The 24,697-nt window shown below is 43.3% G+C and overlaps 1 protein-coding gene across 2 annotated transcripts in view; it reads right to left on the bottom strand.

The window, feature by feature from the left end:
- stag1a (STAG1 cohesin complex component a) overlaps positions 1-24,697 on the bottom strand; it is a 190,770-nt gene that overhangs the window by 103,388 nt on the left and 62,685 nt on the right. The window contains exon 2 of one of the 2 annotated variants that reach the window (XM_070883374.1): positions 23,336-23,475. The exons of the other annotated variant lie outside the window; for it this stretch is intronic. The gene's annotated coding sequence lies outside the window, so the exon portion shown is untranslated. The remainder of the gene's footprint in view (positions 1-23,335; positions 23,476-24,697) is intronic. 2 annotated transcript variants of the gene reach the window in all.

Consider the following 24,697-nt stretch of genomic DNA (forward strand, 5'->3'; position numbering starts at 1 on the left):
TCGGGGCCCCACCCGACGGCAACATCCTCGGCGGGACCTGCTAGATGGCAACTTCCTTGGCGGGGCCAGATGGCCCGAACCTGCCCCAACGTTACGAAATCCAGAAATACCTGCACCTAGGCTCGGGTGTTTCTGGATTCGTGATGTCAGAAAGCAAATCGAAAATCTGGAAAAGTGGCCTCGGTCCTGAATGTTAGAGGCTGCACCTGTATTACATTTGGTCCCCTCATCCAAATCATTGATATAGATTGTGAATAGCTGAGGCCCAAGCACTAATCCTTGCAGTACCCAACTAGTTACAGCCTGCCAACCTGAAAATGACCCATTTATTCCTCCTCTCTGTTTTCTGTCCATTCACCAATCCTCAATCCATGCCAGTATATTACCCCCAATGGCACCTTATCGAATGCTTTCAGAAAATCCAAATACACCACATCCACTGGTTCCCCCTTATTTATTCTGTTAATTACAACCTCAAGAAACTCAACAAACATGATTTCCCTTTCATAAATCTGTGTTGACGCTGCCCAATCCTTTTATTATTTTCTAAGTGCACTGTTACTGTTATGTATGTAAACCTGTAAATACCATGTCAAACCACCAGAGGGCTTATCCCCTGGCGTCCCATGGGATCCCACAATCCCTTGGGAGCACCTGTATATAAGGAGACCTCACAGGCTGGAGAGGCACTCTGAGATCTGTAATAAAGGACTACGGTCATATCTTACTTTGAACTTGCAGTATCTTGTCTGACTCTTTATTCAAGACATAACAATTGGCGACGAGATACAGATGACGAACCCCAATGCAACAATGCAGAGAACCATGGGCATCCTGGAGAAATTTTCAGAGGGAGATGATTGGGAAACCTTCGTGGAGTGACTCGACCAACACTTCGTGGCCAACGAGCTGGAAGGAGAAGCGAACGCTGCCAAACGAAGGGCGATCCTCCTCACCGTTTGCGGGGCACAAACGTATGGCCTCATGAAAAATCTGCTCGCTCCAGCGAAACTCAGACAAGTCATACGATGAGTTGTGCACACTGGTCCTGGAGCATCTAAATCCAAAGGAAAGCATTCCGATGGCGAGGTATCGGTTCCACACGTATAAGAGGTCTGAAGACCAGGAAGTGGTGAGCTACGTCGCTGAGCTAAGGCGCCTTTGCAGGACATTGCGAATTTGAAGGACACTTGGAGCACATGCTCAGGGACTTCTTTGTACTTGGCATTGGCCAGGAAGTAATACTTTGCAAACTTTTGACTGTACAGACCCCAACCTTGAGTAAAGCCATAGCAATAGCCCAGGGGTTTATCGCCACCAGTGACAATACCAAACAAATTTCTCAGCACACTAGTGCTGTTGCAAGTACTGTGAACAAAGTAACGTTGTTTTCGAATCGAAATGTACAGGGCAGGACTTACACGCCTGCAGCTGCACGTCCGCAGATGACTCGGAGTCCACCATCAAGTGTGGTGAATACAAGGCCATTAACACCTTGTTGGCGCTGTGGGGGTGATCATCGTTTCCATACATGCCGCTTCAAAGGATACATTTGCAAGTGCTGTGGAACAATGGGACACCTCCAACATACGTGGAGGCGAGCTGCAAACCCTGCTAAATCCTGCAAACCACCATGTTGCAGAGGACAGATCCAGTGGATCACGACGAACCAGAACCTCCGACCGAGGAGGCAGAGGTATATGGGGTGCACACATTTACCAGTGTTCCCCGATAATGCTGAAGGTTGAATTAAATGGGACTCCCTGTGTCTATGGAGCTGGACATGGATGCAAGCCAGTCCATAATGAGCAAAAAGACTTTCGATAAATTATGGTGCAGCAAGGCCTCAAGGCCAGTCCTGACCCCTACTCGTACTAAACTGAGAACGTACACAAAGGAACTGATCGTAATCGGCAATGCTACTGTAAAGGTCTCCTACGACAGAGCGGTGCATGAGGTACCACTCTGGGTGGTACTGGGCGATGGCCCCATACTGTTCGGCAGGAGCTGGCTGGGAAAGATACGCTGGAACTGGGACGACATCCGAGCGCTTTCGTCCGTCGACGACACCTCGTGCCCAAGTCCTAAACAAGTTCCCCTCACTGTTCGAACCAGGCATCGGGAAGTTCCAAGGAGCAAAAGTGCAGATCCATTTGATTCCGGAGGCGCGACCCATCCATCACAACGCGAGAGTGATACCTTACATGATGAGAGAGGGTGGAGATTGAGCTGGACAGGCTGCAACGAGAGGGCATCATTTCGCCGATCGAATTCAATGAGTTGGCCAGTCCAATTGTTCCAGTCCTCAAGGGAGACGGCACCGTCAGAATCTGTGGTGATTACAAAGTAACTATAAATCGTTTCTCCCTGCAGGATCAATCCCTGCTACCAAAGGCAGACGACCTATTTGCGATGCTGGCGGGAGGGAAAACGTTCACGAAGCTGGACTTGACCTCGGCCTACATGAGGCAGGAGCTGGAGGAATCATCAAAAGGCCTCGCCTGCATCAACACGCACAAAGGTCTTTTCATTTGCAACAGATGCCCATTTGGGATTCGATCGTCCGCGGCGATATTCCAGAGGAACATGGAAAGCTTGTTGAAGTCGGTCCCGCGCACCGTGGTCTTCCAGAACGACATCTTGGTTACAGGTCAGGACACCGTCGAGCACTTGCAGAACATGGAGGAGGTTCTTAGTTGGCTTAATCATATGGGGTTCAGGCTAAAACGCTCGAAGTGCGCTTTCCTGGCACCTGAAGTGGAGTTCCTGGGGAGAAGAATCACGGCGGACGGCATCAGTCCCACCGATTCAAAGACGGAGGCAATCAAGAATGCACCGAGACCACAGAACGTGACGAAACTGCAGTTGTTTCTAGGACTCCTGAGCTATTTTGGTAACTTCTTACCAGGTCTTAGCACATTGTTAGAACCCCTGCACTCTTTACTGCATAAAGGTGATGAATGGGTATGGGATAAAAGCTAAGAAAATGCCTTTGAGAAAGCTAGGAAGCTGTTATGTTAAAACAAATTGCTTGCGTTGTACGATCCATGTAAGCGTTTGGTACTAGCACGTGATGTGTCGTCGTACGGGGTCGGGTGTGTATTGCAACAACCTAATGAATTTGGGAAATTGCTTATGCATCCATAAGTCTGTCCAAAGCGGAGAGGGCCTACAGTATGATCGAAAAAGAAGTGCTAGCGTGTGTTTACGGGGAAAAGAAAATGCATCAATATCTGTTGGAGCTCAAATTTGAATTGGAAACTGACCATAAGCAGCTGAAAAATCCCTCTTTTCTGAAATCAAAAGGATAAATATGAATGCATCGGCCCACATCCAGAGGTGGGCGCTCATGTTGTCCGCATACAATTACGCCATCCGCCACATGCCAGGCACAGAAAACTGTGCCGATGCTCTCAGTAGGCTGCCATCGCCCACCACAGGGGTGGAGATGGCACAGCCCGCAGATTTAGTTATGGTAATGGAAGCATTCGAGAGTGAGCAATCACCTGTTGCCTCCCGAAAGATTAGAACCTTGACGAGCCAGGACCCCTTACTGTCCTTAGTTAAAAAGTGTGCTCTACAGGAGTTGGTCTAGTGTCCTACGAGAGATGCAGGAAGAAATAAAGCCGTACCAGCGGCGCAGAGATGAAATGTCTATACAGGCAGATTGCCTCCTATGGGGCAATCGGGTAGTGGTGCCAAAAAAGGGCAGGGACACTTTCATTAGTGATCTCCACAGCACCCACCCAGGCATCGTAATGATGAAAGCGATAGCCAGATCCCACGTATTTGTGGTAAGGTATCGATGCAGACTTATAGTCCTGCGTGCACAAATGTAATACATGGTCGCAGTTAAGCAATGCACCCAGGGAGGCGTCACTAAGTTTATGGTCCTGGCCCTCCAAACCGTGGTCCAGGGTCCATGTCGCTAATGCAGGCCCATTCTTGGGAAAAATGTTCTTAGTGGTTGTAGATGCATACTCGAAATGGATTGAATGTGTGATAATGTCAGCAAGCACGCTCGCTGCCACCGTTGAAAGCCTACGGGCCATGTTTGCCACGCACGATCTGCCTGATTTCCTTGTAAGTGACAATGGGCCGTGCTTTACCAGTGCCGAGTTCAAGGAGTTCATGACCTGCAATGGGGTCAAACATGTCACATCTGCCCCGTTTAAACCAGCGTCCAACGGTCAGGCAGAACGAGCAGTTCAAACAATCAAGCAGAGCTTGAAAAGGGTAACTGAAGGCTCACTGCAGACTCACTTATCCCAAGTCTTGGTTAGTTACCGCACAAGACCCCACTCGCTCACTGGGGTCCCTCCCACTGAACTGCTCATGAAAAGGGCACTTAAGACAAGGCTCTCATTCGTCCATCCTGATTTACACGAACAGGTAGAGAGCAGGCGGCTTCAACAGAATACATATCATGATCGCGCGAATGTGTCACGTGAAATTGAGATTAACGATCCGGTATTTATGTTGAACTACGGACAAGGTCCCAAGCGGCTTCCTGGCACTGTTCCGGCCAAAGAGGGGAGTAGGGTGTTTGTGGTCAAACTCTCAAATGGACTATCGACTCTGGATCAGTTCCTATGGACTGGAAGGTAGCTAATGTAACACCACTTTTTAAAAAAGGAGCGAGAGAAAAAACAAGGAATTATAGACCGGTTAACCTGACATCGGTAGTGGGGAAAATGTTGGAATTAATTATTAAAGATGAAATAGCAGCGCATTTGGAAAGCAGTGACAGGATCGGTCCAAGTCAGCATGGATTTATGAAAGGGAAATCATGCTTGACAAATCTCCTAGAATTTTTTGAGGGTGTAACTAGTAGAGTGGACAAGGGAGAACCAGTGGATGTGGTGTATTTGGACTTTCAAAAAGCTTTTGACAAGATCCCACACAAGAGATTGTTGTGCAAAATTAAAGCACATGGTATTGGGGGTAATGTATTAATGTGGATAGAGAACTGGTTGGCAGACAGGAAGCAGAGAGTCGGGATAAATGGGTCCTTTTCACAATGGCAGGCAGTGACTAGTGGGGTGCCACAGGGCTCAGTGCTGGGACCCCAGCTATTTACAATATACATCAATGATTTAGGTGAAGGAATTGAGTGTAATATCTCCAAGTTTGGTGGCAGTGAGAGCTGTGAGGAGGATGCCAAGAGGCTGCAGGGTGACTTGGACAGGTTAGGTGAGTGGGCAAATGCATGGCATTTGCAGTATAATGTGGATAAATGTGAGGTTATCCACTTTGGTGGCAAAAACATAAAGGCAGATTATCTGAATGGCGGCAGATTAGGAAAAGTGGGAATGCAACGAGACTTGGGTGTCATGGTACATCAGTCATTGAAAGTTGGCATGCAGGTACAGCAGGCAGTAAAGGTGGCAAATGACATGTTGGCCTTCATAGCTCGGGCATTTGAGTATAGGAGCAGGGAGGTCTTACTGCAGTTGTGCAGGGCCTTGGTGAGGCCTCACCTGGAATATTGTGTTCAGTTTTGGTCTCTTAATCTGAGGAAGGATGTTCTTGCTATTGAGGGAGTGCAGCGAAGGTTCACCAAGCTGATTCCCGGGATGGGAGGCCTGACATATGAGGAGAGACTGGATCGACTGGGCCTGTATTCATTGGAGTTTAGATGAATGAGGGGGGATCTCATAGAAACATATAAAATTCTGACGGGACTGGACAGGTTAGATGCAGGAAGAATGTTCCCGATGTTGGGGAAGTCCAGAACCAGGGATCACAGTCTAAGGATAAGGGGTAAGCAATTTAGGACTGAGATGAGGAGAAACTTCTTCACTCAGAGTTGTGAATCTGTGGAATTCTCTACTGCAAAGAATTGTTGATGCCAATTCGTTAGATATATTCAAGAGGGAGTTCGATATGGCCCTTATGGCTAAAGGGATCAAGTGGTATGGAGAGAAAGCAGGAAAGGGGTACGGAGGTGAATGATCAGCCATGATCTTATTGAATGGTGATGCAGGCTCGAAGGGCCGAATGGCCTACTCCTGCAGCTAATTTCTATGTTTGTATGTTTCTCACCTGCAGGAAACACTTGGACCAAACCAAACTCAAGAGTTACGGACTATCCAGAACAACCCACAATAGACTCTACCTTTTTCGACCCTCCAACACACAAACACACACACGTGGCAACCGACCTAGCGGTTGACCACGAAGCAGAACCCATCACCCGCAGCAGCCCATCAGGACTCACCACCACTTGCAGCCCAGCGAGGGCCCACCAAACGACTCACCAAAACCAGCATTTGCACCGAGACAATCAACCAGGGAAAGGAAAGCCCCAGTCTCACATTGTAAATAGTTACACGATTGACTTTGGGGGTGGGTGGGGAGGAGTGTTATGTTTGTAAAGCTGTAAATACCATGTCTAACCACCAGAGGGCTTATCCCCTGGAGTCCCAAGGGATCCAACAATCCCTTGGAAGCACCTGTATATAAGACCACCTCACAGGCTGGAGAGGCACTCTGAGATCTGTAATAAAGGACTACGGTCACACCTTACTTTGAGCTTGCAGTATCTAGTCTGACTCTTTCTTCAAGACATAACAGTTACCATGTCTTTAACGATGGATTCTCGCATTTTCCTGACCACTGATGTCAGGCTAACTGCTCTGTAGTACCCCTTTTTCTCTCTCCCTCCTTTCTTAAATAGTGGGGTTACATTTGCTACTTTCCAATCTGTGGTAACTGTTCTCCAAATCAATGGAATTTTGGAAGATGCCAACCAATGCATACACGCTATCTCGGTACTTCTTTCAAAACCCAGAGATGTAGGCATTAGGTGTAGGGGATTTATAGGCTTTCAGTCCCATTAATTTCTCCAGTGCTTTTTTAAAAAAAAACTGATCATTTCTTTCTGTTCCCTATTCTCGTTCGACCCTTACGTTCTTTCATATTTCCGGGAGTTTTTTTGTGCCTTCTTCCGTGAAGACAGACACAAAGTATTTGTTTACTTTCTCTGCCATTTCCTTGTTCCCAGTTATAATTTCTCCTGTCTCAGCCTGTAAGGGACCCAACATTTACTTTCACTAATCTTTTCCTTTTTACATACCTATAGAAGCTTTTACAGTCTGTTTTATTGGGCCCAAGTTTCCACAAGAAAAAAAACGGGCGCCCCTCCGAGCTGGGCGCCCGTTTTTCGCGCCTAAAAAAATCCTCGGTATTCTCCACCGACTTACAGGTCCTGTGGCACTCGGCGCAGCCAGCTGTGGGGGGGGGGGGGGGGGGCGGAGCCAGGTCCCGGCGCTGAAAACAGTGCCGGGACCTCTGCACATGCGCGCTACAGTCGGCACGCAAGTGCAGTAGCTCCAGGCGCCGAACTGTGTGGGAGGGGCCCGAAGCTCGCAGCCCCTAGCCCTGGCCCAATGGCCTCACTGGGGCTGCGTGAATGAGGCTCCTGCTCCCCGCCCGACCAGACCCGACACTCGCTCCCCGCCGACCAGACCCGACCCGACACCCGCTCCCCCCCGCCCCCACCGCCCCGAGCCGACACCCGCTCTCCCGCCCCGACCCGACACCCGCTCCCCCCCCGCCCCGACCCGAGACCCGCTCCCCGCCCCGACCCGAGACCCGACCCCCCCCCGCCCCCCGACCCAACACCCGCTCCCCCCCCTCCCCCCGACCCGACACCCGCTCTTGTTCCCCGACCCCCCCCCCCTCTCCCTCTCCCCCTCCCTCAGCGGCACGAACAGCTGCAGAATTCTCCCTGGCTGAAGCACTTTCACACAGGTAGGAAGATGGTTTATTTAATCTTTTCTTGGCTTATAAATGTTTATTCAGGTTGGATTTATTTGTAGAAGTATAAATAAGGATTGATTGTCGAATTTAATGAGTTCCCTTCCCCCCCACCTCGTTCTGGGCGCCTAATTTGTAACCTGCGCCTGATTTTTTAATGTGTAGAACAGGTTTTTTTCAGTTCTACAAAAATCTTCACTGGCGCCATTCTACTTTAGTTTGGAGTACATTTTCACTGTGGAAACTTTCAAATCAGGCGTCAGTGGCTGGACACGCCCCCTTTTGAAGAAAAAATTCTGTTCTAAACTAGAACTGTTCTACCTGACTAGAACTGCAGAAAAAAAAATGTGGAGAATTGCGATTTCTAAAATTGTCCGTTCTCCACCAGTTGCTCCTAAAAATCAGGCGCGAATCATGTGGAAACGTGGGCCCTATGTCTCTTGCTAGTTTACTCTCATTCTATTTTTCCTTTCTTTTTGTCAATTTGTTTGTTCTCCTTTGCTGAATTCTAAAATCCTCCCAAACCTCAGGCTTACTGCTCTTTTTGGCAACATTTTTAGCCATATTTTTTACTTCTCGTTAACGCCAGTTGGACCATTTTTCCTGTGGGCTTTTTGTACCTTAAAGGAATGTATATTTGTTGTAAATTATGTGTTAATTCTTTAAATGCTAGCCATTGCTCGTCCACTATCATGACTATCATGAGTTTCCCAATCTACCTTAGCCAACTCAGCCCTCATACCAACGTAGTTTGCTTTGTTTAGATTTAGGACCCTAGTTTCGGATTTAACTAAATCACTTTCAAATTTAATATAAAATTCTATCATATTATGGTCAGTCTTCTCTAGGACTCCTTTACTACAAGGTTATTATTTAACCCTTTCTAATTGCACAATCCTCGATCTAAAAATAGCCTGTTCCCTAGTTAGTAAATTTATGACCACATTAACATGGTTACCAGCCAAATTGATGCCAATGTTGCCAAACTCATCACTGGACTCACATTTCTATTAACCAATTTCAAATGTGTCCCCCGCCGTCGCCTTTTGAAATTTCCCCTATGTGAGTTAAATTGGAACAGGCCAAGTTAGTGTAAGAAAGATCAGTACTTCAGGAAGTGCATGAAAGAATATGTGCAAAAAGAACAAACAGGTTTGAAAGTGGGGTGCAAATTCAAAACCTATTATTTATATTCCACGTAAAAGCATAACCTACTGGCAAAGAACATGCCTTTTGGACTGGAGGCTGTTATTTGTTCAAATCTTAACTATACAATCAAATAACCATTTTACAGACTTACTGCCAAGTTCCATTGTAACAGAGTACAAGGAGAATAAACCAATCAATCTTGCGTTGACAGAGGACAATGAGGATACTACACAGCAGGTTGATTGCATTTTGAAAAGAGCAGAGATGGAATGTGTGGCAGCACATATGGCTGCATTAATGAAATCCGGCTCCAAGGATAAAATAAAGAAGTGATTAGGACATTTCAAAATAGATGCAAGATGATAGCATCTGGGCTCCTTCCAGTAATGTTAAGCAATTAGAGACTGACCAAGATAATTTTAAGGATATGACAAGGTAAACACAGATTATTTCTAGTGGTTTGTGAATGGGTAACAAGGGAACATACATTTGGAATACTAGAACCATAAAAAGGGAAGTTGGAATTTTCTTCACGCCAAGGGTCATTAGAATAGGGAATGCACTACTACAAGCAGCTATTGGAGGCCCATCACAATATTTCCAAAGAATAGAACTGTTGAACAGAAGCTTTCAAGAGTATAGGAAAAATGCACAGAAGTGAAATCTGAGGCGACAGCTCTAATGTCGAGCTAGCACCATCCAAGCATGATGGGCCAAATAGTCTAAGGAACTTTCTACAACTCCATGATAATTGGTTTCAACCAGAATAGATTTCATCAATCAATTGGATAGGTTTTACGATAGAAATTTCTTTGGAAGTAATCAATTTCACATTAATCTTTGTCTCAATTGCTTAGAAGCAGCTTTAAAAAAAACTTGCAAGATTATTTTGTGCAGGGCTTCTAGTGCTGCATTGCATTTGGGTGACCAGTTACTGTAAGATGCACAAAGCAAACCCAGCCTTAAACAATTGCCTCCTGCTCCAGCTACATCCCAAAATGTCACCATAACCATTACCCCTAAACTAACCTATACCCACCTGCTCTAAATAATAAGAAATTATACATTTTTCATATACACATTGCCAGTGGTACCACTTTACTGTAGCTAGTTTTAGATTTATTGATGCAGTTCCAATTTCGGGTTTTTGTAGAACCATTGTCTCACTCAGCAATTTGCAACAGCCTCTATAATTGAACCTTGCATTTTGATAATTGACTCTTAGCAACCTAAAGATGAACAATTATCCTACTTGCAGTAACCTGCCTAGTGGATTAAAGACAATATTGTACTAATAAACACTGACTGGTAGATATTAAACCAAGACCAGATGTCATAAGGTAAAACAATATATTTTAGTAATAAATGGAAATATGAAAAAAGTAGCCCAATAAATGAAAAGTGTATATGAAAATGTTCCTAATGGGTCAATTACTCAAAAAATCTTTTGCCTGGGAAATAAAAGTTTCTTTAGTTTTTAAAGACAAAATCCTAATGTTACAATTTCAGGTCTTAACAGAGCCATTTCTCACTAAGATGTTTATCAGCAAGTTCTGCAGGTGGACCTGATCTCTTACAATTCAGCAACATATTTTCTGCAATCTGTCCTTACGAGTTGCATGACTTGTAGGACTGATAATTATCCTATTTGCAGTCATCTGTACTCAATTCAATGTAGTCTTAAACCATATTACTTTGGAAATGGCAAAATAATAAACATGAATCAGTGTTTAATTCGTCAAAATATGAACTGTAGTAGAACTTGGCAAATGTGCGAGTACCAATATTAAACAAAGATGCATGCTAAATTCATATTGGGTTAATTACCATTTACAAGAAATGTTTTTGGAAAATAATGCAATTTTTGAATCGGCAAATTTTGCCCATCTTGGATCTCTCATCCTCATTCAGACGCTGTCCATTATACTTGATCGCAATGTACCGAACACAAGCATTACATTAAAGAAGTTAAATGTATTCTAAGATTTAAAAGTAATTAACAACTGCAGTAAGTTTTTATTCTTAACCACTTAATTTCCTAAAAAGTCATGTTTCCAGCCAACCTGACTTGATTAAAATTCCTGGATACAAAAGGACCCATTTGTCTATTCTAATATACCTACATGCAATTATATTTTACAATCCAAACTGCAACACATTTGCGTCAGAGGAAAAACACCTTTCAAAAACAACTTGCATTTATATAGCACCTTTAACGTAGCAAAACGTCCCAAGGCACTTCATAAGATCATTAATCAAAATTTGACATCCAGCCACAGGAGGAGATATCAGGACAGATGACCAAAAGCTTGGTTAAAGAAGCAGGTTTTAAGGAGCACCTTAAAGGATAAGATAGGGGTAGAGGGGCAGAGAGGTTTAGGGAGAGCATTACGGAGCTTAAGGCCAAGGCAGCTGAAAGCATGGCCACAAACGGCGTAGCGATTAAAACTGGGAATGCACAAGGTGCCAGAATTAGAGGTGCGCAGAGATCACAAAGGTTGTCAGGCTGGAGGATGGTACAGAGATAGGGAGGAGCTAGGTCATTAAGGTACCTGACGACAAGGATGAGAATTTTAAAATTGAGGCAATGCTGGACTGGGAACCAATGTAGGTCAGCAAGCACAAGGGTGATGGGTGAATGGGACTTGGTGCGAATTAAAATACGGGCAGCAGAATATAAAATATTCTTTTCCATTTTATACAAATGCCTGAATGTACAAAATGGATAAACCATGAGCAATTCACTGAAAAGCATGACATATTCTTTACATCAAATGTAGGCATTTAACAAATTAAAGCGGCAAACTAACTCAAACTTCGGATCAAACGACAACTTGCTTTTATCTCTTGAATAAAGGTACCGCTGAACTCTATTTTAAACTGTCATGAGCAAGTCCACACATGTGCAGCATCTGGTTGCTGAAAGTTTAGTTGGTTCTATCGTCATGAAACTTTTTGTGCAACTGCATATATTGTACTATATCCTCAAATAGGGTATACAAAGTGAGTCTTTGTCTGAATTTATCACAAATCTCAGAACTTCTGAACTGTTTTAAACTCTAACATCTGTTCTTTTGAGGTCATAGTTTCTAAAGAACTTAATGTTACATTCCTACATACAACACTATATACAAAAATAATACAGTAGGTAAATATAGAATTGGATAAAATTCATATCATATACAGTAAGATAATACAATTTTGTCTGCAAGGGTCTACTCAATTGATGTGTCCAAACAGCTAACTGCAGTAAATAATTCACAAAGGATAATCAGCTACTTCCTATTACAAAATTCTATTTACACTGAAAAAAGAAATACGTGCTTTTATATAGCACCTTTCACAACCACCAGACATCCCAAAGCACTTGACAGCCAATGAAGTACTTTTGAAGTGTAGTCACTGTTGTGATGTAATAAACGTGGTAGCTAATTTGAGCACAGCAATCTCTCACAAACAGCAGTGCGATAATGACCAGATAATTTTTTTTTTTATAAAAGTGATGTTGATGGAGGTATAAATAAATATTGGCCAGGATGTCAGGGATAACTTCCCTGCTCTTCTTCGAAATAGTGCCATGGGATCTTTTATGTCCACCAGAGGGGGCAGACAGGGCCTGGATGTAATGTCTCATCCAAAAGACGGCACCTCCGACAGTGCAGCACTCCCTCAGCATTGCACTAGAGTGTCAGCCTAGATTTTTGTGCTCATGTCTCTGGAGTAGGACTTGAACCCACAGAAACAACTATCAGAAACTTAAATCAATAAATCAAATTGATCTAGGATCATGGCCTTCAATTTGCTTTTCAATTAAATATAAAACATGCTTGGCAGATTCTTCATTTAGTATTCCCTTATCATCCAGCCTGATACCTTTAGAAACTGTTAAAAAATCTACTCATACAAGAACATAAGAAATAGGAACAGCGTTGCACCGCCTCCAAGGCAAGTATATCCTTCCTCAGACAAGACCACCAAAACTGTGCAGTGCTCCAGGTGTGGTCTCACCAAGGCCCTATAACAATTGTAGCAAGACTTCCTTACTCTTGTACTCCAAGCCCCTTGCAATAAAGGACAACATGCCATTTGCCTTCCTTATTGCTTGGTGTACCTGCATGTTAGTTTTCTGTGTTTCTTGCACAAGGACACCGAAATCTCTCTGAACACCAACATTTAAAAGTTTCTCACTATTTAAAAAACATTGTTTTTCTATTCTTCCTATCAAAGCGAATAACCTCACATTTTCCTACATTATACTCCATCTGCCACCTTACTTCCCACTCACTAAACCGGTCTATATCCCTTTGCAGACACTGTGTCCCACCTGGTGTTGTATCGTCAGCAAACCTGGATACATTACACTCAGTCCCTTCATCTAGGTCGTTAATATAGATTGTAAATAGCCGAGGCCCCAGCATTGATCTTTGTGGCACTCCACTAGTTACAGCCTGCCAACCTGAAAAAGACCCGTTCATCCCTACTCTTTGTTTTCTGTCCGTTAACCAAACCTCTATCCATGCTCATACATTACCTCCAATTCCATGAGCCCTTATCTTTTGTAATAATCTTTTATGTGGCACCTGATCGAATGCCTTTTGGAAATCCAAATATACTACATCCACTGGTTCTCCATCAACCCTGCTTGTTACTTCCTCAAAAAACTCTAATAAATTTGTTAAACACGATTTCCCTTTTTTAAAAACCATGTTGACTCTGCCTAATCATGTTATGATTTTCTAAGCACCCTGATACTACTTCCTTAACAATGGATTCCAGCATTTTCCAGACGACTGATGTCAGGCTAACTGGCCTGTAGTCCCCAGTTTTCTCTCTCCCATCTTTCTTGAATAGCAGTGTTACATTTACTACCTTCCAATCCACTGGGACCATTATAGAATTTAGGGAATTTTTTTAAAGATCAAAGCCAATGTATCCACTATCTCTGCAGCCACCTCTTTTAGAACCCTTGGATGTAGGCAGTCAGGTCCAGATTTGTCGGCTTTTAGTTCCATTCGTTTCTCGAATATTTTTTCTCTACTTATATGAATTACATCAAGTTCCACATCCTCATTAGACCCTTGATTCACCATCATTTTAAGTATGCTTTTTGTATCTTCTACTGTGAAGATAGATATATTTGTTTAATGTTTGCGCCATTTCCTTATTCCCCATAATAATTCATCGTGCCTCAGCCACGAAGGGACCAATGTTTACTTTTGCTACTCTCTTCCTTTTTACATACTTGTAGAAGCTCTTACAATCTTTTTATATTTCTTGCTAGTTTTCTCTGTCTATTTTTTCCCCTTTATCAATTTTTTTGGTCATCCTTTGCTGGTTTCTGAAACTCCCCCAATCCTCAGGCTTACTACTATTCTTCGCAACATTATAAGCTTCTTCTTTCAATCTAATGCTATCCTTAACTTCTTTAGTTAACCATGGGTGGATCACTTTTCCTGTGTAGTTTTTGTTTTTCAATGGAATGTATTTTTGTTGAGAATTATGAAATAGTTATTTCAATGCTTGCCACTGCTTATCTACTGCCATACCTTTTAATCTATTTTTCCAATCTACCTTAGCCAACTTGCCCTTCACACCTATGCAATTGGCTTTATTTACATTTAAAACTCTAGTTTCAGACTTCTGCAAGACACTCTCAAACGTAATGTGAAATTCTGTCATATTATAATCACTCTACCCCAAAGGATCCTTTACTATGAGATTGGTAATTAACCCTATCTCATTGCACAATACAAGATCTAAAATGGCCTGTTCCCTGATTGGTTCCATGACGTCTTGTTCTGGGAGACTGTTCCGAATGCATTCCATGAACTCGTCCTCCAGTCTACCTTTGCCAATTTGATTTATCCAGTCTATAATTATTGTATTACCTTTATTACAAGCTCCTGCTATTTCTTGATTAATATTCTGTCCAACGGTATAGCTGCTGTTAGGGGGCCTATATACTACAGCCACCAGTGTTTTCTGCCCTTGTTATTCCTTAACTCCACCCATACTGATTTATACTTGCTTTAGAGGTAGTTCAGAGAAGGTTCACAAGGTTGATTCGAGATGAGGGGGTTGACTTATGAGGAAAGGTTGAGCAGGCTGAGCCTCTACTCATTGGAATTCAGAAGAATGAGAGGTGATCTTATCGAAACGATTAAGATTATGAGGGGGCTTGACAAGGTGGATGCAGAGAGGTTGTTTCCATTAATAGGGGAGACTAGAACTAAGGGGCATAATCTTAGAATAAGGGGCCTCCCATTTAAAACTGAGATGAGGAATTTCTTCTGAGGGTTGTAAATCTGCGGAATTCGCTGCCTCAGAGAGCTGTGAAAGCTGGGTCATTGAATAAGTTTAAGGCAGAGATACGGTTTCTTAACCGATAAAGGAATAAAGGGTTATGGGGAGCGGGCAGGGAAGTGGACCCAAGTCCATGATCGGATCAGCCATGATCGTATTAAATGGCGGAGCAGGCTCGAGGGGCCGTATGGCCTACTCCTGCTCCTATTTCTTATGTTATGATACTTTCTGATCTTCTGAGCCAAGATCTTTTCTCTCTACTGTCCTTATGTCAGCCTTTATTAACAGGGCTACCCCACCCTTTACCCAGCTGCCTGTCTTTTCAAAACGTCAAGTACCCTGGAACATTTAGTTCCCAACCTTGGTCACCTTGCAACCCACGTCTCTGTAATGGCTATTAGATCAAACCCACTTATCTTTATTTGTCTACTTATCTAGTTTACTTATTTGTTTACTAATCTAGTTCGTCGATCCTGTTATGAATGTTCCATGCATTCAGATAAATAGCTTTTAATTAAATTTTTTTACCATTATTCCCCACTTTGACCTTATTCTCTGCTGCACTGCTACCATTAAACTCTCTGTCCCTTCCCGTCACACTCTGCTTATTTTTTTTTACCCAAATCGCTACACTGCTCGATTGCATTGACCTTTCTCTAGATATCTACATTTCCCCATACCTGACCCCTCCCTTTTTTTTTAAAAGTTTAAAGCCCTATCTACAGCCCTAGTTATTTGATTCACCAGGACACTGGTCCCAGCCTGGTTTAAGTGGAGCCCGTCCCGACGGAACAGCTCCCTCTTTCCCCAGTACTAGTGCCTGTGCCCCATGAATTGAAACCCCTTCTTCCCACACCACACTTTGAGCCGCACATTGAACTCTCTGATCTGCGTGACTATATGCCAATTTGTGAGTGGCTCAGATAATAATCCAGAGTTTATTGCTCGAGGTTCTGCGTATTACTGTTGACCCTAGCTCCTCAAACTTCCCTTGCAGAACCACATTCTTAGTTCTACCTATGTCATTGGTTCCTCCATGGAGCACGACAACTGGATCCTCCCTCTCCCAGTTCCCCTCCAGCCACGAGGAGATACCCTGGCACCTGGCAGGCAACACAACCTCCGGTACTCCCTGTTACGGCTGCAGAGAACAGTATCTATCCCCCTGACTATACTGTCCCCTACCACTACCACATTCCTTCCTTCTCCCCTCACTCGGATGGCCCCCTGCACTACAGTGCCTTAGTCAGTTTGCCCATCTTCCTCATCCATACAGGGAACAGGTATCTCGTAACTATTGGTCAGAGTCATGGGCTGAGGCGTCTCCATCATTGCATCCTGGGTCCCCATACCTTCCTGACTAGTAGTCACACCCTCTTGTCCCTGACCACTGATTAACTCTAAAGTACTATTGAACCTTAAGGGTGTGACTACTTCCTGGAGCAAAGTGTCCAAATAACACTCTCGCTACCTGATGCATCTCAATGTCTGCAGCTCCTACTCCAGCTCAACAATTCTGAGCCAAAGTTCTTCGAGCTGCAGGTACTTACTGCAGGTGTGGTTGCTTGGGATTGCGATGCTCTCCGCCAACTCCCACATGCTGCAGTTACGACATCACCTGCCTTGCCACCTCTAACGTTGTTTTATTAATTAATTAGTTAAATCTTTGATTCAATCGATATTTTAGTTTTGTTTAATTACTTTATGTTTTAAATTATGAATTTAGTAGGTACAGGTACTAGCAAGTTAGTTTCTCAGCTCTTAATTTAACCCCTTCCCTAACTTAGAAAGCGAAGAAAAGCTGCAATACTCATCATGCAATCACCTATATGCGATGACTACACCATGTTTCCCCATGGTGTTGAAGGTGTTTTGTATGGCATTCATTCAGAATCTTTAACAGCAAGGGGTAACAGACTCCCATGACAAAACACTTAACTTTTCACTGCTGAGAAGACAAATTCAATCTCATAACCCAAAACCATGTACTCCAGACATTGCCTCTAAGTCCACGGCAATCTATTACCCAATACCCAGAATCAACTAATCTTGAGGCTTCACACGTCTTGGCACTCCTATAATATATTCCTCTTCTCTCCCTCCAAGTCGTCATCATTCAATACACTGGTCGTGAATTCTGCATGGGACATACCAGTCTTATCTGAACACAGATACTTGTTCTATTCCCACTACTGTCCATGTGTTCTTGAGATTTGTGGAACTGACAAAAAAAGTCAGATATGAAAGTAGATTTGCTTGCTTGCAGCCTCATGAGCCTCCACTTAATGGCACTTACGGTTTGTAGTGAGTTACATTAGTGCCCAGTAGGCAGACTCCTGACTCGAGGGTATTTCAAGACACTGAAGCATACTGTAACATGGCTCAATTCTCTTCAAACCAAATCCATGAGAAGATAGAAAGGTGCATGCAGGAAGCATGAGCCAACTGGCCATCTAAAGCAGTATTTCTCAAACTGGGGTCCTAATGACCACTGGGGGTTTGCAGAGATGTTCCAAGGGGTCCGTGAACGGAGGTCATTTCAAGCACATTCCTCTTTATAAAACCAATACTGATTCAGCTCTTGTGAATTATTCTCAACAACTGGGCCCGCCTCCTTACAGAGGCCCACAGCTCTCTCACTTTACGAATGCTCCCTGCGATCGAGTCGATTCCTCTCCCTGGTGCCGCGACCCTGTGCCATCCTCCCGACATGTGATCAGAGCACCTGTGGGGGCCCTTCAAACATGTGTCTGAACATGTTCATGCAAACACGTACAATCCCAGTGCAGCTGTTACAGAACATGCCAGCGACACAGTATGGCAACGGTCATGCTTCCAGCCGCATCCCATGCATGTGCACTTATGCCTTCACTCAACTTGGTCAGCCTGCTGACAGCTTTAAAAATTGTCCAGCACTAAGTGGCTACCTGTTGCTGTGGAGTACCCAGAATTGGTGCGAGAAACAGGCACATTCATCTCACGAATATTTGTAAATAAATACCTGTTTTCTTAAAAGCATTATTAAAACACTCTTCTGCATACAGCACTTTCATATGAGTATTATCATTTAGATGGGGGGGGGTAGTCCATGATTACTTAGCGATTTGAAATCAGGAGTCTGTGATTACTAATCGATTTGAAAAGGGCCCTTCATGCAAATAATTGAGAAGCACTAATTTAAAGCAACATGATGCAACCTCACTGATAGTTTGTCTAATAAAAATCAACTTTTTCTGGGGAAGGGATGGGGAAGAGAGAAGACGACAGTTGGTTTTTGGTGCAGAATTCACACCAAAACACTTGGGTAGACACATACAAGCTTCAGCAATAAATCAAAAACAATCCATAACATCTTGGTAGAAAGTATTCAGATAAAAGCAAACCTATTTTCTCCTCAGATACCAGGAAGTGCAGAATTAAGTATGCCAGACATTGGAACAACAAACTTCAACACCACAATGATAAAACCTGGTTTAAAAATAAAATCAATTGAGAAATTGCATTGAGAAACTAGAGAAACGGCTTTTTGAGAAATTGATTTAGTTTAAATGAGATACCACTGGGAGCAACAGAAGCTATCTTGCATCTTGCCAAATAGCCTGAATTGATTGGCAAAACAAAGTATAAAAGGGCGAACAAGGGAGTTAAACATGAAGGATGACAAATTAAATCTAGACAGTAGATAATAAATAGGTTCACCACAGGCAGAGAATAATTTTAGGGAAATGCCAAAACTGCAGAAGATCCTACAAAGCATTTGATCCTACAAGTAATATAAATAGGGCAACAGAATGGTGTAAAGAGAGAACAACAGGTAAGAAGCTTAAATAATCAGAGTACTTCATACTTGTGCCTAACTGTATGCATGGGGGGGGGGGGAAATGTGAGAGGGGAAAAAAGAGAGAACATGATTTTATAATATAGCAAAGTGATGAATGAGTTGTACAGAAATCTTCAACAGACCACTGACAACAGCTAAGATACTGCACCAAATGAGTACACAAGTCACTGATGCGGCTCCAATTTTTTTTTTAGGTAAATGGCAGATACAGGATTCCCATTATAGCTCAGTTAGCTCATTAAAAGCAATAGAACGATATCAGATAATAGAACATAAGCAAGACAATTCAGAATCTAATGATCGTTGGACTAACTGACAGGAAATTATGTTTCAGAAGTTTATTGGACTTTATTAAGGATGCAATTATTTTATTAGATAAATCATGGCGATCCAATGGATTAAAAAATATTATTTTTAACTTGTTAATTTATCAACTTTCACAAGGCTTTGTGCCACAGTGCCAACCAGCATCGAACATAATGCCTACTGGAATGAGTAAACAGTGAATTTAATCCCCCCAAAAATCACTATATCATCAAACAATGCAACTACATACAAGTACAGGTTGAACCTCCCTTATCCAGAACTCCCTTATCCAGAACCGCCCCTCGACCAGAACCATTCTCAGCCACCGGGTGGCACATACGCAGAACTCCTACATGAACAAATTAAAGTCCTTCCTCGCTGCCAACTCCCGCAATCGCTGGCCTGACCCAGTGATCCACTGCCCCCCACCCCCCCATGATCTCACTGCCGCACTCCCAGCCCTAATATCCCCTTGCTCAGTACATGTACCATCCAATTTAACGTGATCACCCCTCGTCTGGAAAAATCCCGATCCAGAATAGGCCAGGTCCCAAGGGTTCTGGATAAGGGAGATTCAACCTGTATTACCAATTAGTAAAATGCCACATGACTAAGTTCCTTGTTTTTTTTAAACCACAACTTTCATAAAAGATCCTGAGCCAAGGAACAGCATTAGAGTGAATACCTGACAGAGTCTTCAATGGTAGATAAATGCACGGTAATGTACATGCTGGCATAGATACAAAAAATGTAGCACATGCTAGAATAATGCTTAAGTAATCATTTGAGAAAGACAGCCAATAAGCAATGCCAGTCATTTGTAACATCCATGGAAAAATGTATGGAATTGCTGAGTTTCCAAAACATCAATAAAAATCCCAGTCGTGCTACATAATTAAAACAGAATTTGACTTAGTCATACTAAATCAATAAGTTTAGTTATGGGAAGTGATTTCCACGACATCAGTAAATATCTCAGAATTCCTTCCATAAAAACTTATTCAGTCACCTTAAAACAGCAACCCTACCCGTAACCAATTAAAAAAAATGGATTGTAACTGACCTCCTGATCAGAGTCGTCATCTTCATAACTTGGGAGGTTACATAGAAACATAGAAAACATAGAAAATAGGTGCAGGAGTAGGCCATTCGGCCCTTCTAGCCTGCACCGCCATTCAATGAGTTCATGGCTGAACATTCAACTTCAGTACCCCATTCCTGCTTTCTCGCCATACCCCTTGATCCCCCTAGTAGTAAGGACCTCATCTAACTCCTTTTTGAATATATTTAGTGAATTGGCCTCAACAACTTTCTGTGGTAGAGAATTCCACAGGTTCACCACTCTCTGGGTGAAGAAGTTCCTCCGCATCTCGGTCCTAAATGGCTTACCCCTTATCCTTAGACTGTGACCTCTGGTTCTGGACTTCCCCAACATTGGGAACATTCTTCCTGCATCTAACCTGTCGAACCCCGTCAGAATTTTAAATGTTTCTATGAGGTCCCCTCTCATTCTTCTGAACTCCAGTGAATACAAGCCCAGTTGATCCAGTCTTTCTTGATAGGTCAGTCCCGCCATCCCAGGAATCAGTCTGGTGAACCTTCGCTGCACTCCCTCAATAGCAAGAATGTCCTTCCTCAGGTTAGGAGACCAAAACTGTACACAATACTCCAGGTGTGGCCTCACCAATGCCCTGTACAACTGTAGCAACACCTCCCTGCCCCTGTACTCAAATCCCCTTGCTATGAAGGCCAACATGCCATTTGCTTTCTTAACCGCCTGCTGCACCTGCATGCCAACCTTCAATGACTGATGTACCATGACACCCAGGTCTCTTTGCACCTCCCCATTTCCTAATCTGTCACCATTCAGATAATAGTCTGTCTCTCTGTTTTTACCACCAAAGTGGATAACCTCACATTTATCCACATTATACTTCATCTGCCATGCATTTGCCCACTCACCTAACCTATCCAAGTCGCTCTGCAGCCTCACAGCATCCTCCTCGCAGCTCACACTGCCACCCAACTTAGTGTCATCCGCAAATTTGGAGATACTACAATTAATCCCCTCATCTAAATCATTAATGTACAGTGTAAACAGCTGGGGCCCCAGCACAGAACCTTGCGGTACCCCACTAGTCACTGCCTGCCATTCTGAAAAGTACCCATTTACTCCTACTCTTTGCTTCCTGTCTGACAACCAGTTCTCAATCCATGTCAGTACACTACCCCCAATCCCATGTGCTCTAACTTTGCACATCAATCTCTTGTGTGGGACCTTGTCGAACGCCTTCTGAAAGTCCAAATATACCACATCAACTGGTTCTCCCTTGTCCACTTTACTGGAAACATCCTCAAAAAATTCCAGAAGATTTGTCAAGCATGATTTCCCTTTCACAAATCCATGCTGACTTGGACCTATCATGTCACCTCTTTCCAAATGCACTGCTATGACATCCTTAATAATTGATTCCATCATTTTACCCACTACCGATGTCAGGCTGACCGGTCTATAATTCCCTGTTTTCTCTCTCCCTCCTTTTTTAAAAAGTGGGGTTACATTGGCTACCCTCCACTCCATAGGAACTGATCCAGAGTCAATGGAATGTTGGAAAATGACTGTCAACGCATCCACTATTTCCAAGGCCACCTCCTTAAGTACTCTGGGATGCAGTCCATCAGGCCCTGGGGATTTATCGGCCTTCAATCCCATCAATTTCCCCAACACAATTTCCCGGCTAATAAGGATTTCCCTCAGTTCCTCCTCCTTGCTAGACCCCCCGACCCCTTTTATAACCGGAAGGTTGTTTGTGTCCTCCTTCGTGAATACCGAACCAAAGTACTTGTTCAATTGGTCCGCCATTTCTTTGTTCCCCGTTATGACTTCCCCTGATTCTGACTGCAGGGGACCTACGTTTGTCTTTACTAACCTTTTTCTCTTTACATATCTATAGAAACTTTTGCAATCCGTCTTAATGTTCCCTGCAAGCTTCTTCTCATACTCCATTTTCCCTGCCCTAATCAAACCCTTTGTCCTCCTCTGCTGAGTTCTAAATTTCTCCCAGTCCCCAGGTTCGCTGCTATTTCTGGCCAATTTGTATGCCACTTCCTTGGCTTTAATACTATCCCTGATTTCCCTTGATAGCCACGGTTGAGCCACCTTCCCATTTTTATTTTTATGCCAGACAGGAATGTACAATTGTTGTAGTTCATCCATGCGGTCTCTAAATGTCTGCCATTGCCCATCCACAGTCAACCCCTTAAGTATCATTCGCCAATCCATCCCAGCCAATTCACGCCTCATACCTTCAAAGTTAGCCTTCTTTAAGTTCTGGACCATGGTCTCTAAATTAACTGTTTAATTCTCCATCCCAATGCAGAATTCTACCATATTATGGTCACTCTTCCCCAAGGGGCCTCGCACAACGAGATTGCTAATTAATCCTCTCTCATTACATAACACCCAGTCTAAGATGGCCTCCCCCCTAGTTGGTTCCTCGACATATTGGTCTAAAAATCCATCCCTTATGCACTCCAGAAAATCCTCCTCCACCGTATTGTTTCCAGTTTCCATACTGAAACATGTTGCAACTCCCAGCACTCAGGGTGATCTTTGACATCAATAGATGGGATTGGTACTTAACCGTTCGTGCTTAGCCCCAGCAATAAGACAATGATGATTTTGATGAAGCAGCCCAATATTTTTTGCTACGTTATGACTTTTTAAAAACTCTCTTAAATGTTTACGTTTTCTTTTTGATTATCAAGCTGTTTTCTCAGATGAACGCTCGAAGTTAATGCTACTGTAGAATGCGTATGCCTTTAATTTTAACTATGAAGTGAATGCATGTATCCTGAAGGTGGAACACAAAATAATTGGCTGTACATATATGGAACAAGACCACATAAAAATTCCTCTGCCATAAGTTACAGTACATTTATGTCTCAACTCACTACTGTGATGCAATTATGCACCTCTCGATCTTGCATGGTTGACATACTTTCACCAAGTAAACCTCGCTTCCCATCAAACCGAAAGCTGCAGCTTTCTGTCCCTTTCAGTTTCAATTCTAGATTGCCAATACTCAATGCAGCTTATTTCTCACCAAGCCAGTCTGGAAAACAGAATTATTAATGAATGGCACGCAAATTGGGTTTACATTCCAAATTAACTAATGACTTGTATTTATATAGCGCCTTTCCTGACCATCGGACACCTCAAAGCGCCTTACAGCCAATGAAGTACTTTTGAAGCAAAATCACTGCTGTAATGTGGGAAACACGGCAGCCAATTTGCACACAGCAAGCTCCCACAAACCACAATGTGATAACAAAAACAAGATTATCTGGTCATTATGTTGATTGAGGGATAAATATTGGCCAGGACACCAGGGATAACTCTCCTGCTCGTCAAAATAGTGCCATGGGATCTTTTACGTCCACCTGAGAGTCTCATCCGAAAGATGGCACCTCCAACAGTGCAGCACTCCCTCAGCACTGCACTAGATTGGCAGCCTAAATTTATTTGCTCAAGTGCCTGGAGCAGGACTTGAACTTACAACCTTCTGACCCACTCAGAGGCGATTGTGCAACCCACTGAGTTACAGCTGACACCAACCAAATTTACAAAAAAACTAAACAAGTGAAAACCTACAGAACAGCTCAGGATTCTGTAGAAACAGCAGAAATAAACAGCTAGCTATTTTATTCCCGACATCATGAATCTGTTGACCAGTTTGTAATACACTCCAGCAGTCAATTGCAGTTCTGTTTCATCCAGGTTTCTACATTTTTATGACTCAGTCTTTCTCTATCTCCAGAGACCCCGACATGTAACATTTTGTCTTTGAAATTCATGAACTCAACAGTGCATTCTAGGCAGACATAAAATAATGCATAATGAAGTTACAGACTTGATTGCATAGCAGTTCCTTTGACAGTCCCTCTTCCAGATTGCACGAACCACAGGAGGGCCTAATTAACACACTGATACTTTTCAGTAAACCAAATACAAATGGCATCTTCCAGAAGGTAGATACATTGGAGATAGCTGATCATTTTAGAACTCTAGCCTTTACTTTAAATTTATACAGACCAATATATTCATATATATTTAAGCTCGACACCATCCAAGACAAAGCAGCCCACTTGATTGGCACCCCATCCACCACCTTAAACATTCACTCCCACCATCACTGGCGCACTGTGGCTGCAGTGTATCCCATCTACAAGATGCAACAACTCACCAAGGCTTCTTCGGTAGCACTTCCCAAACCTGCGACCTCTACCACCTAGAAGGACAAGAGCAGCAGGCGCATGGGAACACCATCACCTCTA

Source organism: Pristiophorus japonicus, chromosome 6 (genome assembly GCF_044704955.1).
Source record: "Pristiophorus japonicus isolate sPriJap1 chromosome 6, sPriJap1.hap1, whole genome shotgun sequence".
Classification (NCBI taxonomy): domain Eukaryota; kingdom Metazoa; phylum Chordata; class Chondrichthyes; family Pristiophoridae; genus Pristiophorus; species Pristiophorus japonicus.